The sequence below is a fragment of the Fukomys damarensis genome, unplaced genomic scaffold (genome assembly GCF_012274545.1).
Source record: "Fukomys damarensis isolate Sample0158 unplaced genomic scaffold, DMR_v1.0_HiC HiC_scaffold_16, whole genome shotgun sequence".
NCBI lineage: Eukaryota > Metazoa > Chordata > Mammalia > Rodentia > Bathyergidae > Fukomys > Fukomys damarensis.
Window position 1 is genome coordinate 32854034 of NW_022900928.1, and position 16546 is coordinate 32870579.

Genomic DNA, 16546 nt, shown 5'->3' on the forward strand with positions numbered 1-16546 from the left:
TGTCTGGATTTTCACTTTTGATGTTTCAAATGTGTGAACTCAATTAACATTTGGAATGAGGAGAGGGAGGAACACCCCTCTCCCTCCTTTCCTGTGCTCTGGCACAGACTGGTGTTCCTGCTTCCTCCTGATCACGGGCATTTAAGATTGGAGGAACAAACAAACAAGAAATACCAACTGAAGACTAATTAATTAAAGCCCTAGATAAATTACAATGCTATTTATTGCTCAATTATAGTAATTATTTCATCTATGTTTATAGTACAATGATTTCCCTTTTCTCTGCATGGCTTCTGATTCCTCCTTTAACTACTCTCTTGTGGTTGGTGTTTTTCTTTGCCACTCCACGTCCCTTGGGAGAAACAGACAAGGTATTAAATTACGAATAAGAGCTGACTCACAAAGCATCAAGGATGCGAGTGCCCGATAACCTATTTCATTTTATGTGGAGGTAAACTGAGTCTTGATAAGCAGAAGGATTTCCTCAAGCAAACAGAATCTTGGGCTGGGGACTTGAACTTCAGAACCTAGCTCACGCTCAGATCCACTGGCACCTAAAGGTTTATGAAGAGTGCATTTTACTTTTGCACATAGTAAGTGTGTAATAAATGGCCACCTGTGAATTGATACTAAGAATTTATTCCTTCATTAAATACAAAATACTCTTTTTAAAAGACCCAAACCTCTGATGGCTATTTTCTGCTATATGTTGGCTATATCCCTTGAAGACACAGAAATGCTTAGGAAGGAGAACCACAGATGAGTAAAGCATTCTTCTTTGTCCTATTCAGAATCAATTTTCATCTCATCTCTAAATTTAGAGAAATGACAGGTGGTGCATGGCAGCTCCCTCTAGATTTCTTTCACTAAAGAGGCACAGTGACACAGAAGAAAATAAGGCTCTGGGAAAGAGGTCTCTGCTCTTACTGTATCTACCTTGGGTGAGTTATCCAGAACTGGAGTCTCAGTTTCTTCATCTGAAAACTTGCCCATGCTGATAACCTTCTTATGTGACTTTTGTCAGAACTGAGTGAGACTATTTAGCCACAGTCCCGGCCCAGTATACACAGAGGATAGGGTTCAATGAACACCACTCACAAAAGCCTTTCAAGGGATCTTACAGGAATGTGACAGCGCATTTTGTCTCCAGAAGACAAGTGGTAAATGTGACTTCGGATGAACAAGTAGAGAAAGCAGGAAGAAGGCTATAGTATTTCAAAGAATTTGAACAATGAAAAGAGACTTTGAATTAGGCTCCCTAGTCTTCATTAATGATCAAGTTATAACAACCTGTGCTGACACAGTGTTCACGCTTGCGATAACTCATTTAATCCTCCCAACGATCCCATGAAGTTGCTACTAATATCCTCTTTTCACAGAAAAAAGAAACTACAGCTCACTGAATTGCAGTGCACAACTTAGACACACAGGAAGGCTCAGGAGCTACCATGAGAACTCAGTTCTCTCCAGTGCTGCTGCTCTAGAGCGACCCACAGGAGAAGTCAGGATGATGCTCCTGATCCAAGTCTAGCACCATCAGCCTTCCAACCACCCCACAGGCTGTCTCAGGAGAAATCATACAAATAAGGGGCAACTTCTGCCCTTCTCAACAAAAATTCAATTCTGCCACATGGAAAGGGCAATCACAGGACTCACATTTGTACTGCTGGGTTGCTTGGAAAGAGAAGCACAGTCACTCCTGTCCCCTGTGTGGTGATGTCAGCATAACTCTGTTCAAATCAGACGATGGTGTGAGATTTCTCACTTTGAAAGGAAAAAAGATGGCAAGGAGCTCAGTTCCCCCAAACTAAGTCACCTTCCCTAATTTCTTTTATTTTTAATTTTGGGCCAATTTGATTACTATACTGATATTTTGATAATAAAGTAATGAATGGATAGATCTGTATATGTGTGTACACACACACACACACACACACAAATTTAGACTTTTTTCTGAGTATTAAGCCGCATGTGATCAATACAAAAATTATGAACTGTGGAAATACAAGAAAGAGCAGAGCAAAATTATCCTAATCAGCTCAATATACTGCACTTTCAAACTTAGATCAGCTTTATGTTACTCTAAAAGTAGGAAAAGGACTAATATTGTCTTTAATAGTTATTAAGGGTACTACAAGACAGTAAGTCTGTGACATCTCAATCCCTACAGTTGCAGTGGGAGGTAGATATTTTAGATTATTTTAGGTGTGGAAATTGAGTCACAAAGAGTGCAACATTGCCAAGGTGACATAACTAATAGATGGCAAAGGTAGGACTTGAACACTTACTTGAACTCCTGTAATTTTAACAAGTTCCCAGTGTCTCTCTTGGGAACCCTGAGTGCATTGCCTGAATTTAGAGAAGTCTGACCTCAGATTCCCTCGCATGTAATACTAGCTGTGTGAACACGGACCAAGTGTTTCATCTCTTTCCGTCTGAATGATTTTATCAATTAAAAATAGAATCTGTTGCCTTAAAACAATTTCATGATAGGTGCAGATTAAAGAATAAAGGATAGCAAAGTATAACATAAAAGGGGAACTATTTCCTAGGATACTGGGTGTCATTTTTGGTAGAAAATTCTGCACTTGGACTGCAAGAACCTGCCTGTATCAGGCAAGTAATGAGGCCGACTAGACGAAGTGGCTTGGAAGCCACGCACCCCAACTTGTCCCCCTCAATCAGTCTTCTTTCGTGCTAGCAAAGGAAGAAGTCCTTGGAAATGTAAAACATGTGGCAGCAAATTATGACAGCCTCCAACATAGGCACTGCAGTGTGGAGTATGGATCAAAGTGAGCCATCTGCAAATGAACCTGCGGGGAAATTGGGCCCAGAATCCCAGCCATTATGATAATATTGCTGTGTGCGGTGATGGCTCTTAATTGCCATGTACTGTTCTTTTCATATTCTGGAAATGGACTGAATGAACCACAAAATGTATTTCAAAAGACAGGCAATCTGTGGTGACAATAGAAACCTCCTTCATCTTGGTACAAAGAGGCCCTCGTTTCACAAACATGGTAAGAGAAGGATGATGATTCTCTTACAGTGGATTGCTGATTAGAAAATGAGCATGATTTGTTTGTGTTGTGTGTATGTTTGTATGAGAGTGAAGGAATAATAAATGAGCAGGAATTTCCAGCTTGGCTGATTCTTTTTCTTCAACAAAGAATATTAAAAGGGATCCCACATTTAAAGCCCTGTGTTTGTGGAAACAACAGCTCTTTGTCTGGATTTCTTTTTGCAAAGAAATGAAGAGGGGGTTGGTTGTGGTTGATATTCTGTAAAGTAGTCGTAGTAGTTTGCTGGAGTGAGAAATCTCCGCATGGGTGTGCTGTGTTCTATGAGATATTCCAAGAGAAGAGTTTCAGGGCTATGAAGTTTGGAAAGAAAAATACTGCCCTGCTGAAAGAATGTCAAATCCAACTCCTTTAGACTTTTGGAAGGACCTAGAACAAAGAAATTAGTTTGTTTTGTTGAATTTTACTGTAATTTTATAATTCTAATATATATTTGGAATTATATTCGGTACAAATATAAACTTTTTTTAACAACAACACACTTGCAGCAATGTTAGTGTATAAGATTCACATCACACTCCCAGGAATCAGAGCTTCAGAAATTCAGTCCCAGCTTTGATACTGTGACAGTAAATATTAATTGTCAATTTAATAGGGTTGTAAGGTGCTATGGGATTAGTAAAGCACATACTGGGTGTTTTTGAGGTTGTCTTGGGGGTACAGCCTTGAGTAGTGTGCCGGTCCCTGACCTTTCCTGTGTGGCATGGCTCCCCTGCTCTACTTCTCCAGCTGTCATGAACGAAGTATCTCTGCTGTACTGTATCCTTCTGCTGTGGTTTTCTGCCTTGCAGCCTGAAATGGATGTGTTGAATCCCCTTAAACCACAAAGCAAATGAAATGCCGACTCCTTTAAGATGTGAGGGTCAGGTATCCTGTTTCAGTGATAGCACAGCTTACTAGTACAGACACTAACTTGGCATGTGATACTAAGGAAGAAATTCTTTGCTTTACTATACTCATCTAGCAATTAAAGATAGTCCTTTTAGAGTGACTTAGAACATTGACCTGCTTCTATATAATAAATGCAATTATTAATAACATGGAAACTTTCAACACTAAGTAAAGCATTAATTGCTATGGTGAATGTTTGATTCCCTCCAAGATTTTTATGTTGCAGCCTAGCCTCAAAGGGTGCTACTATTAGGAAGCTAGAGCATTTAGTAGGTGAGTAGCTTATGAAGACTTTGCCCTCTCATGGGACCCTTCTAAAAGAGGCCTAAAGGTATCTATCTGCCAATTCTATCATGTCAGGATACATACAGGATTTTTAGGAAGTAGCTACCATCTATAAAGCAGATATTCAGTTTTCACTAGAGACTGAATCTATTGGTGCAGTAACTTAGGTCTTCTTAGCCTGCAGAATTATAAGGAGTAAATTTCTGACATTTATAAATTATCCAGTCCAAGATATTTTGTTATAGCAGCCCAAACAGATATTAATGTAACATGCTATTGCTCTTAGTAGCTGTATGATCATAAGAAAGCCCTTATTTCAATCTCACATGAAAGTATTTCTTTAATCATTGTAGCAAAAGAATTTCACTGTCTCTGATTAATACAATGATGTTAATGTACTAATCTCTTGGACCATTTTGTCTGTCTATAAAATGTGGAAAATTAAATCACTTAAAAATAACCAAGTTTAAGCATAACAGATTCATAAAAGTTGTTTATTCATTTTGACTTATGATTTCAAATATATAGCATTAAAACAGTGTCTATGATGAGTTTTCTGAAATTATTTTCTGAGCTTTTATAAATTTTAAGCAATTAAAAATAACATTAGCAACGAAGATTATGCATTTTTCCTCAACCAATGATAATCCCTGTAAGTCCTTAGTACGTCATTTTTTTTCTGTTTAGAGAAGTTAAACAACCAATTTAAGCAAACTTATGCCCATGATCTTGAACTTATTATGCGACTTTACCCTGTTATATACTTGAAAGAAATTATAATCTATTTCTCAACCTGAACATTCTCTACCTCTCCTTTTTTTGGTATATGGGGCCTTCACTGGAAAGTTGGTTCCCCCAAGAGGCAGGAAGTCATCCAGAGTACCTCTTCTCCTTCATGAATATTTATAGTTCAGGGAGAAGTGAATACTGGCAGTTCTAAGCCCTTCTCATAAATCCTCATGCAGAGGCTGTTTTGGCCACAGACAGTTGTAGATTGGATTGGACAAGGAAAATTCGAGTTTGAGAAAGGTTCTTTTAAAGCTGTATAATCAGATTATGATAATTTCATGAAAACCCACTTCAAAAAGCCAATATGTATCATTAGTTCATGTATCTCCTAATTATTTCATGAGGGTTTTTCTATGATGGAAGGATAAAAAAATTCTAGCTTGGGAGAGCTTTGTAATGTGATGTGTACTCAGCCAGACGCAGTGTATAGTATTGGCGTACAGGTCACATTTGCATTCGGGGATTACTGGAGACAGGTCTCTGAAAATGTCAAAGGAAATAGCTACCTTAAAAAATGATATTAGTAATGAACATTACTTTCTCTTAGCCACTTCTACAGTAAAAATGTTTAATGCTAAGCAAATACTTTCCAAGAGGAAAACAAGATGCTCACAGCACACAAAGTTCACAAAATATTTTCCTTGAAAGGATTCCATACATAGAATCCCCAAAGTCTGAATCACGGGGAAAGGCAGCTTCTGTACCCCCCAGGGTCCAAATCCCTTGCTCTCTCTGGATCCTCTCTGTTGGAGGCACCGCCTTCCCTCATTCTTTGCTTCTACAATGCTGAGGGTTACACCAGCTAAGCCAGAAGAACTAGCTAAGGACTGTGTTCCAAACAAGTGGTTTTCAAACCATCGACTCAGTTCCCTTCTCACACCCACTCACTCAGCTGAGGTGTCATCCTCTTTCCTTTCAACTGGTAGCATGTTTTCCTCATTTTAAGTAGCTGAAAGCATCAAAAGAGAAGTAATATTTCATGACATGTGAGAATTTCATGAAATTCAAATTTCATTCTGCATAAATAAAACATAATTGGAGCACAGCCACGTTCATTCATTTGTGTATTGTTTATGGCTGAATTTGTGCTGCAGTCAGAAAGTTGAATAATTGTGATGGAGAACATGTGGTCTGTGAATTCTAAAATATTTACTCTCTGGCCCTTGATGATTTTTCCTTAGAAACATTGCTAGTGCCTGCTCACTGCTCTCTGTGTCTCCAGCTCTACACCTTTCAGGAACTTCTCCACAGTGCACTCATAAGGGTCTAACACTTTGCTTTGATATTGCTGACCTGCGTCTAGAAACAACGAGGGATGGGGATGGAGTTCTGGCAGAACTAGAATGTTTGAGGCCCAGAGCTCCACATAGTCAACTAATCAACCAATCCAATATTGTCTTTCCAGTCCATTTTGCAAAAAGGCTACTTTTCAAGACATTATATATTTTGATGCCCCCTGTCTTCTCAAGTTTAATTTACTTCCTGCCTCCATTGATACTGTAAAGTTTTCCCAATGTGCCATTTCCTACGTGTTCTTCTGCTTTGACGGGTTTACCATTTCTATATTCATCCGACCAGTGCCTACTCATCATTAGGACTGAACTCATGGGTGTCTTCTTCAGGGACCCTCCTGTGGCCCCTCCCATCTGAGGGTATTTCCCCACCTACACTATTTCTGCTCTACTTTCTGTCCTCTTTTTCTTAAAGCATGTGCCATAATATATCATAACTGTGGCTACCATGAACATATTCTTGAGGAGTCATTTTATATTCTATCTCAAGGATAAACTCAGTACCTGGATTATTAGATGTTATCAGTGAATATTGATTAACTGATGTTTTATTTCATAGAAAAACTTCTATTCATATTCAAGACTTCATCAAATAGTTTTATCCTAATATGGATATTCTCCAGTCATTTCCATTGGTCCATCACCAAAACAGTCATATTTGTCTCTAGGAATGGTCCATAAGTAATAAGATAGAGTACCTACTGTAAGTAACATATTTCATCAACAAAATACACACAGAGATAGTTTCTCAAAGTTTCAGTAAACATTGCATTTTTTCTAAATTTTAATTAGACCAGTTCTTTCTTCTAACAAAACCACTTCTATTAAGTTAGTTAGATAAAAGTTCAGTGCCAAGAATAAAATTGATTCCTAATTTTAAGATATTCAGTTAAAATTTAGATTTTTCTCTAGCTAGAGAAATTTTTAAAATAAACAGTTTCAGAACCCAAGTAATACACTAAAATTATCTCTGGAGCAATTAGTTTCAGTTTAAAATTCTGTAATGCCAAAATAAATGTCTTTTCTCTCTTCTTTCTTCCCAACAACCTCTCTGTCTTCTTTAACTTTCTTTTCCCTCCCTACCCATAACCATTTTTGAAAAGTTAAATGGGTTACTTTCAGGTCTTGTATTCTACAACAGATTTTGCTCAAATCTCAAGTTGTATTAGTAACTACATAAATCAGGTATATGGCTATTTTATAAGCTCAAGGGAAAGGATAAATTACCAGTTGAGGGTAGAGTGGTAGCTATAGCTCATTTAAAGTAGAGTTTAGGCCCAAACAACTTTTTGCAAGTTAGATGTCTGAGGGCTGAACTAATTGATCGAATCCGGAATGAAATGGCTTATTTTCAGACTTTCATGCCAGAAAAGCCCACAACATCAATATCAACTTCTGGGGATCCATCACTTCTCTGTTTAATTAGCCAGCAAGATGCAAAGCTAGAAGTGTGCGGAGGCTCCTTGAACATGAATGCACACCCTCCACTATTACACTTCTGAGAATACGTCATAAGTAAATACTCCAAATGAGAAACACAGATACGTGCAAAAATTGTTCAGTTCTACTTTGTTTACACTAAGGAAACATCAGAAACCACCTAAATGGCACTTTAAACAAATTGTGACATGTCTTTTTACAATATTATATAGCCACTAATGAGTACATGTACTATTTTACTGCATAAAAATTCTCATGATTTGAGACAAAAAGAGCTGGTATCTAATGTAAATAATGATGCATGATGTGTATAAAGATACATTGCAAAATTCAAATGCTCCTTTAGCAGGGTACTTAGTTTATGGGCACTTCATTGTCTGAATTTTCTCCAATACTGCTGTTTTACTCCAAGATTAAAAATTCTGAAGTGTGCTTTCAGTGTCTTACACATTTGCTGCTAATATTTAGATTTTGTAGTAATATGTTTGGAATGAGTTGAAAAAAGGGTAAAAAGATAAAGATTAAAACATACAAATTATATCTTTGAAGGAAAAGAAAGAGGGCTGTACTTATATGGTGAGTTATGGGGACAGTCATTTATCACAGGACCTGAAGATTGGGACAGAACTAAAGATCACTAAACCTACCCCCATCTCTGCCTGGAATCCTTGTCAAGTTCTCTTTATAGTATTTAGAAGCAATGCCCCTCTTACAGCTTGAGTCTAGATGTCTCCTCAAACCCTCATATGGTCACAGGTGGGGATTTTCAGAGGTGGCTGGATCTAGAGCAAGTGATGCTGGGATTAAAGAATGTGGTGTTGGGATTGATTCATGGTCCAGTGCTAGGATTAAGTGCTCTCTACCCTGGGTCACAGTGTGCTTTCAATACAAAGGACAGAAATTAGGCTGCTGCTTTTCCTGTCTTCTGCCTGCCAGGAACTGTTTCGCCTCTATGAAGCAACTCTGCTATGCCACCCTTCCTTGGAGCCAGCTGATTATGGAAGGAAACTTGTACAACTACGAGAAAAAATAAACCTTTCCTCTTTTAACTTCAGGTATCAGGTATTTTGTTTCAGTAATGAGAAAAGTAACTAAGATGGCTCGTGTGGAGATAAAAGGTATAAAAATAATAAACTTTAGCAGGGCACTGGTGATGAGTACTAGAGAGACTTTTTTTGGCTACGTCTTCTATAACTTGGTTTGGGTGATGTTCCTTTTGTAAATTTATTGAGCTACAAACTTTAGATTTGTATATTTTTCTGTACAGATGTAATGCTTCACCAAAATTTATTTAAATTAAGTTATAATATGAAACTTATTCAGAGAAAAGACTGATTTAGAATTGGATTTGTAATCATAATGGATGCTTAGACTATATTAAGAACATCAATAGAGAACTGTTTTTAAATAGACATTTTAAATGATTCTTTAAAAATTTTATTGTGCTTGCTTCGGCAGCACAAATTGGAATGATACAGAGATTAGCATGGCCCCTGCACAAGGATGACATGGAAATTTGTGAATCTTTCCATATTTGAAAAAATTTATCATATAACATGTAATAGTATATATGTGAAACACTGTGATAATTTATATAAATATGAAAATAATTTAAAAATTAATGGGATTTCTAGTTCTAGCTTAAAGATTTTTAACAGGAATGTATCAGAAATCATAATCATTGATAATCTCAGAACAGCCAGGGGTGTCATCATGGAATTATGAGATATTTGGTAAAGGACATCTTTGTATCTGTTTGCAAACTTCACAGTACATCTCATCACCATCTCTCAGAAGGGAGCCCAAGAGAGTTTTGAAGTCAAACTGGATTGTAATCGCAAAGCTATCCACACAAGTAAATTAGATTTAGAGAGAACTGGCACTCATGGAGGCATGAAAAAAACAGAATATTAAGCAGTTCAAAGACAGTAAGTAAAGTTTCCACATTTTACATTTGTATTCCTTTATTATTTGTGTATAATATTGTTTATTACTGGACAGTATTTCTATTTAGGTGGTATTATAAATTTTAATATATTAATGCTTGATTGGGAGGACAATCTTTTAAAAATTTATTTCAGAAAACTATACCTAACTATGCCCATGGTCAATATAAAATTGTGCACTTGCAATAATTAGTCATGTCTGAGTAAAACAAGCAGCTTCTCAAGGAGTAGAAATATACTGAAATGTATAATGTAAGCAGTAATCTAATGACAAGGCCTCACTCACATACATACATTTATTGAACACACGCATGCATATGCATAAACATTTTACAGATGAATGTAGATTTCCATTAAATTATTCATGCTCATTCCATACACATCTATTAAATGTCTGCTATGTACCATATGCTTTGCAAGGTATCAGTCACAGAGTTGAAAATAGAGTCTCTGTCCCTAAGGAACACAGTTTCCTGGAAAACTAAAGATGCAAACAATTATTTCATTCTAGACAGACTATTGAATCTGCTTGGCAAAATCAAGGAATGCTTCAGTAGGGAGGTGTTAATTTGAAGAGTAGAGAGAACATGTGTAAATACTGAGTAGTTTCTCTGGTGTGAGAAACTAAAAGAGTAAATAAGATCCAAATTGTATAACTGATAATGTGAAAAGGGAAGAAAAGGGCTAGCGGTGTAGGGGAAGTGGGAAGGCTAGGGGAAAGGAAATAAGGGAAAATAAAAAAATATGAGAAAAGGAAAAATGGAAACAAAGTCTTTGTAAATAGGGGAGGTGGAAAGGTAAAGGGAGGGAAAGGGAATGGGGAAAAAATGAGAACCAAGACCTGTCTCGTAAAGGTACAGGATCCCAATGGTGAATGTAACTGTACTGTACACCTAAAAGGTACCAGTAAACTCAATGAGAAAAGAGTAGTGCGAACAATGAAGGTGAGCTGGATGAGAAAGTAGAGTGCAATAGTTATAAACAGAATGAGTGTAGAAGCGATGACGTGCAAAGGCAGAGAGGCATAAGAAAGCATAGCAGCTACCAGTGGTTTGGTTCTAAAAAGACCAAAATGTTAAGTGAACTAAATAAGACACATGAGCTCAAGTATTGCATGGTTTCTCTTATATACAAGAAACCCAAAGTAGAAATAGAGAGTAAAAGAAAAGACAGATAATACGGGGTGGGGAAGGGGATCAAGAGATAAAGTGAGGAGGGGAAGAAGGGGAAAAGAAAGGGGAGGAAAAAAGGAACTGGGATGTGTTACGTACATGTACCAACAGCACAGAAGGAACGTGAGCACTGTATGCTACAAACATGTAGTAATAAAGAAAATGAGCTGAAAAGGAATAATTACAAAGTTGGGGATGAGGAAGAGGTAGAAGGATGGAACAGAGTGAGTACAGAAGTCAGACTGCTAATGTCCTCGATCTGTAATACAGTTTAGAAGTGAAGGGGACACCATAAAAGCTGTCCGACCCCAGTAGATATGTTATTAGATGTACGTGTCAAAGATGTTCTTCTGAATGCCGTGTGGTAGAGATACTGTAGAAGCTCTGGTGACTCCACATCTACATAATATTCTGTTGAAACCAAAAATACAGGGAAACAATTTTGTAAGAGGTGATGAATACCTAGGAAGTGGATATGAAAAGAGAGAATGAAAAAAAAAAAGAAAAGAAAAGAGAATGGATTAGATTTATGTCCTTATTTCGATAAGGAATGTTGGAGAACTCTAGAAAACTGGGACCACTTCCTAATTTCTGACTTGCAGTATATATTCATTAAGGAATACAGGGAGAATAAGCAGATTTGATGGGAGGAAAAATGATGAATTCAGTCTGAGGGAAAAAGTTAAGTTTCAGGTACACATAGACCATCTAATTTTAAATATCAAGTAAACTACTGGAAATATATAGCTAGAATTAAGAAGTGAAGTCTAAAAGTACAAAGAGAGTTTTGTAAGTTGTCATAAAGTCTTCAAAATTGTACAAGAAGGCACAACGATAAGAACAGAAGGTAGAGAAAGGAGCTCTGAAATTAATCAATATTTGAAAAGCAGGTAAGAAGTGAGAGCCTGGAAAGCAGGTGGAGAAATCAGGGATCAAGTGGGAAGGAAACCTGGGAGTAGGGTATCATAGAATTGGAGAGTAGAAAGCAAGTTGAAGAGGAAGACATTGTCAAGAATATCAAATACCTCGGGTCTTTCACAGAGTACTGCAAAACATTCATTAGTTTTGTAACAAGAAATTGTAAAGTTTTAAACAAAGCCATTCTGGTGGAAATATAAAGTTCGTGGGTAGATCCAGGATACAGGTAATTTTAACACTGCCGTAAGAGGATATATTGGTGAGCTGGAAGACAACTAGGGAAAGAGATGGAGTTGAAGCCCAGGAAAGTTAAAGAACACGAATATTCCTCATGGGCAACATCTGGATTGGTATGCAGATATTTTAGACACTGAATGTTACACAATTTCAAATGTTATAAAGGTCCTAACTGGGGTCACTGGCCCTCATAAAAGCGAGGGGAAATCTTTAGAGTGGGTATGCGAATGTCAACATCAGGAGAAAAGGTGGAATTTTTCCTCTTGGTGGTAGACTGCCTGGGATTGACTCAGCTGTATCTGTCCCTTGCTCACTGCATGACATGTAATGATTTTTAAAAATATTTTTGTGCCTCTCTCATCTTTAAAATGGAAGCACAATTATTTAAATTAAATATCTTGTTAAATGTTAAGTAACTAAAACAGTATCTGGCATATAGTACATGTGTAAAACCGTTATTATTGGAGAAAAAAAAAGAAAGACGCCCCTGGCAACAAGCTTTGGCATGGTAAACCGTGGTGTTAAGCCAGATTTAGAGTGACATATGGTACTTGATGTAGGGAAGTAGGGGGGCCCAGGGAAAGAAGTTTGGGCATAGGTCCTTGTGACAGGCAGCTTTTCTTCAGACCTGGGCCAAGCACAGTTAGCTCAGATTTCAGTTCCCTTTCCAGTCTTTTGAAGAGTTGAAGATTTGGAAAAAGATCCACAAACATCTCTCATATCATTAAACCCCTAATGTGCACACAAGAATTTGTGATTTACAAAGTATGTTTGGTTTTGAAAATAACCCTAATTTGGGTAGTGCTATTGATATCATTGCACCAAATACCTATTTAGCTGGTGTGTGGTGGTGCAGAAATTACAGTCTAGATGTTCTAGGATTCAGATTACACAGATGGTACCTCACAGTTGAAAATCCCTGACTAGCTAGTGGATTCCAGCTGTTTCTGGCCTAGAAGAGAGAGTCGAGACCAGTGGTAGTGAACCACTGGCATGCACGCTGCAGTGGGCACACAGAGCCCACTCTGTGGGCATGTGAGCCAGGTTGCCCTAGAAGCTGAACGTCAGATGATAGCTTTTGTTTTCCCAAACTAAAACTTTAATATTGAGGTTTAATTGCAGTGTTGGTACTTCGTGATAAATAAGTGAATTTTAGGTTGCAGCTTGGACAAAAAGGTTCATCACTGGTCTAGGCTTAATTTGGCCCAAACTTATGACTATTTTTGTTTGTTTTATGTTTGGTTTGGTTTTTTATGCAGAGTCTGACTATGTAGCCCAGGCTGGCCTTGAACTCACAGCAGTTTTCTTGCCTCAGCCTGCCAAGTGCCAGGATACAGTCTTGTAGCACCACTCCTGGCTATCAAATTTATTAATGGTAAAGTTCTCTAGACAAACAGAAAGAGTAAGGTGTGTGTGTGTATATATGTAAGAATTATAAGGAATCATCTCACATGATAAAAGAGGCTGAAAAATGTCCTTGTTTTTATCGCATTTCATAGAGACGCAGGGAGCTGATATTTCAGTTCGAGTCCAAAGGCAGAAAGAGCCTCACAGTCCAGCTCAAGGTCAGTCAGGAGAAGCAGCCTACTACTTAGCCTTTCCGTTCCATTAGGCCTTCAACTGATTGGACGAGGCCCACCCACACTAAGAATAGTGGTCTGCTTGAGTTAGCCCACCAGTCCAAATGCTACTGTTTCTTTTCTTTTTCCAATATTGTGGATTGGACCTAGGTCCTGACACTCACTAGGTGAGGGCTCTGTCACAGGACTAGATGTCAGTCCCCCTCCTCTCAAAACATTTAATTTTGAGGTAAGACTCCAGGCTGGCTTTGATGCCTAGCCATCTTCTTCCTGCCTCAGTTTCCAGAGTGGCTGGGACTATAGGAATCAAATATTAATCTTATTCAGAAACACCTGTACAGATACACCAAGAATATTTAACTCAAAATCCGTGGGAACTACAAATAACTCTGTAAAAGTGTAAATCCTGTGCTTGCTATTACATTTGGCAAACAGGCTTGCTCCACTCTCCCTGTGGCTGTTCCTGCTACAATGCACCATAGATTTCTCTCACACCAGGTGTTTTGTGCTTCTCCTCCCTTTGCTAGACATTCCTTCATCTTCCTCTACTTTTACTACCTCTCAAAACCAAGGCTACCTCTTGAAATCCCCAAAGCACAGAGTTCTCAGAGGTGACATTAAAATGACAGCACACAAGCCATTCCCTTTCCCTGCAAATATCATTTTCTGAGGAGGAAATCAAGTGTTCCATGGGGTGGCAGTCAGGGTTCTTACCTGTGGAACACCAAGGCTAACTCTTGAGCACCGGGGACATTTGTTTGATTCAACTGGTACTTAGGATCAAATGCTCTTTTCTCTGAATTCTCATAAGATGCTTTGCTGTTTGTTCCCTATTTAAACACTTTCTTTGTTATTTTAATACTATTTCTGTAACATCTCTTCAAGTCAGACTGTATTTGCCAGTAAATGTGATTCTGAAGTCTCTGCGTTTTTATCACATCTCATATACTTTCTAACATTTTAATACTACCCTGCTAACTATACAGTTTCAGAGGACAGGAAAAAATACGATGCTCTTCCCTTTCTACCCTATGCTCTGGTCATAAAGGTGCTCAGTGGAGCCAACGCTGACACAGTACGTGCTCAGAATGTATTCATTTAATATATGTATATCAATTATTTACTTTTTTAAAGTAGCCCACGCTATATGAATCCTAAATGGATGACACATTTTCCCCCCAAGAAAATAGTCCCAACATAAGCCTCCAGTCCAAATAGCAAATGTCCAAGCATGATTTATTTACCACCTGAAGGACTTTTTCTACTTGAGAACTATAGGATGTGACACAAGTCACTGTAGCTGGCTCAGATATATGATGAAGATAACTTTGTAACTTGAAATGATAGAAAAGTACTTTCACTATCGTTTGCTGAGGCTCAGGTGTGACTAGTTAGCTTCTCATGTGTAAACACATGACCATAACATGTCTGAGTGTACAGGTATGAAGGAAAAGATGCACACAAAGCCTGCAGACATATTTTTATTATAATTGCTATTTTTTTCTGTTTTTATTATACTATTTCCCTCTTTCCATGGGTGGGGTGTTTTTGCATGATGAAGAGGCCGAGTGTATTTTGAGGCAGAGATTCTTTTAAGGCAGTGTTACGCATCTGCACATTTTTATTTTACAGAACAAACAGAAGAGCACAAGATTTGTGGTTTGGTAGTTGTGACATAGCAGAACTGCTGTTTGATTTTTAAAATCTGCTGGGTGCAGGGACACACATGAATAATAGTAAGTACCTGTGCAGCCAGCTGAGATGGGTTACCTAATTTGCAGGGCCCAGTCCAAAATGTAACTGCAGGGCCCCTTGTAGGAAAACTAGTAAGAATTTCAAGATCTGACAGCAGATCATTAAACTGAGCAGGGGGTCCTTCTGAGTCCAGACCCTGTGGGGTGACTGTACCACCTATGGGGCTGTCCCCGAAGCCAGCTATGAGAATTAATTGAGTTTGTGTAGCAGCATGCTTCACACCATATCTGACATACAGTAGGTGTTTAACAAGTTTTACTTTCTTCATGTTCATTTTTAGGGGAGTCTTATAGGACCTCTATGAAGTGTAGTGCATTCATTTGGTTCTATGACTCATTTACAAAGAAATGGTCCTCTACATTATGGGGACAACAATGTTTCAAATGTATCCACTTAGCTCCATCTTTAGGAACAAAAGGGGAAAAATGAGAAAGAAAAACAAAATCCAAAGCATCTAAAGCTCAGAGAATGGAGAAGAATCCCAAAGGGCAGGTTGGTTGTCCCATGGGACCTGTTCCCATTTGAAAGATAACATTTTTGAAACATTGTGCTACCTGGAATTCCAGATGGCCAAATTAAGGAACTGAACCATCGGACAGAAGATTCTGTTTCTCGACTATTGCAACCTTCAGCATGCCAGGAAGGGGACGCAGAATAACATTTTTTCTAGCAAAAGAGGAAAACACACCACCAGAACTGAGTTGTCCCAGATGGCCACACAAGTGGGCCCTCCTGGCTTTTGTACCTCTTCTCCTTGCCTCCAAATCCAGCTGTGGCATTAAAGCAGACGCTTGGCTAGTGTAAAACCATCAGCATGGAGTTTTACAAAACCTTCTCCTTGAGAAATGTATATGACATCTGGAATTAAAGATGTATTCTCTTTTAATCACTGTTCAATCTTCTGCAAGGATAAATGAGTACACAGGTAGCTTCCAGCTGCCCAAACTGATTTAGTTAAATAATGTAATCTATTTGTACACAAATGTGGAATAAATGTCACTGCAGTTCCTCAGTGTGCAGTTATAATGAGTTATCCCTTTCTCGAGGTGATTAGGAGTGTTTAGTTTCTTTCCAAAGCATATCAAGCCTCATGATTGCCAATGAGCCAGGGACAACCTAAATTAGCTTCCTGCAGCTGCTGACCTCTGCAGCCACAGCAAA

The 16546-nt window shown here is 38.2% G+C and overlaps 1 pseudogene; it reads left to right on the forward strand.

The window, feature by feature from the left end:
- Positions 1-9221: 9221 nt before the first annotated feature.
- On the forward strand, positions 9222-9315 carry LOC117286429 (annotated as a pseudogene).
- The last annotated feature ends 7231 nt before the right edge of the window (positions 9316-16546 follow it).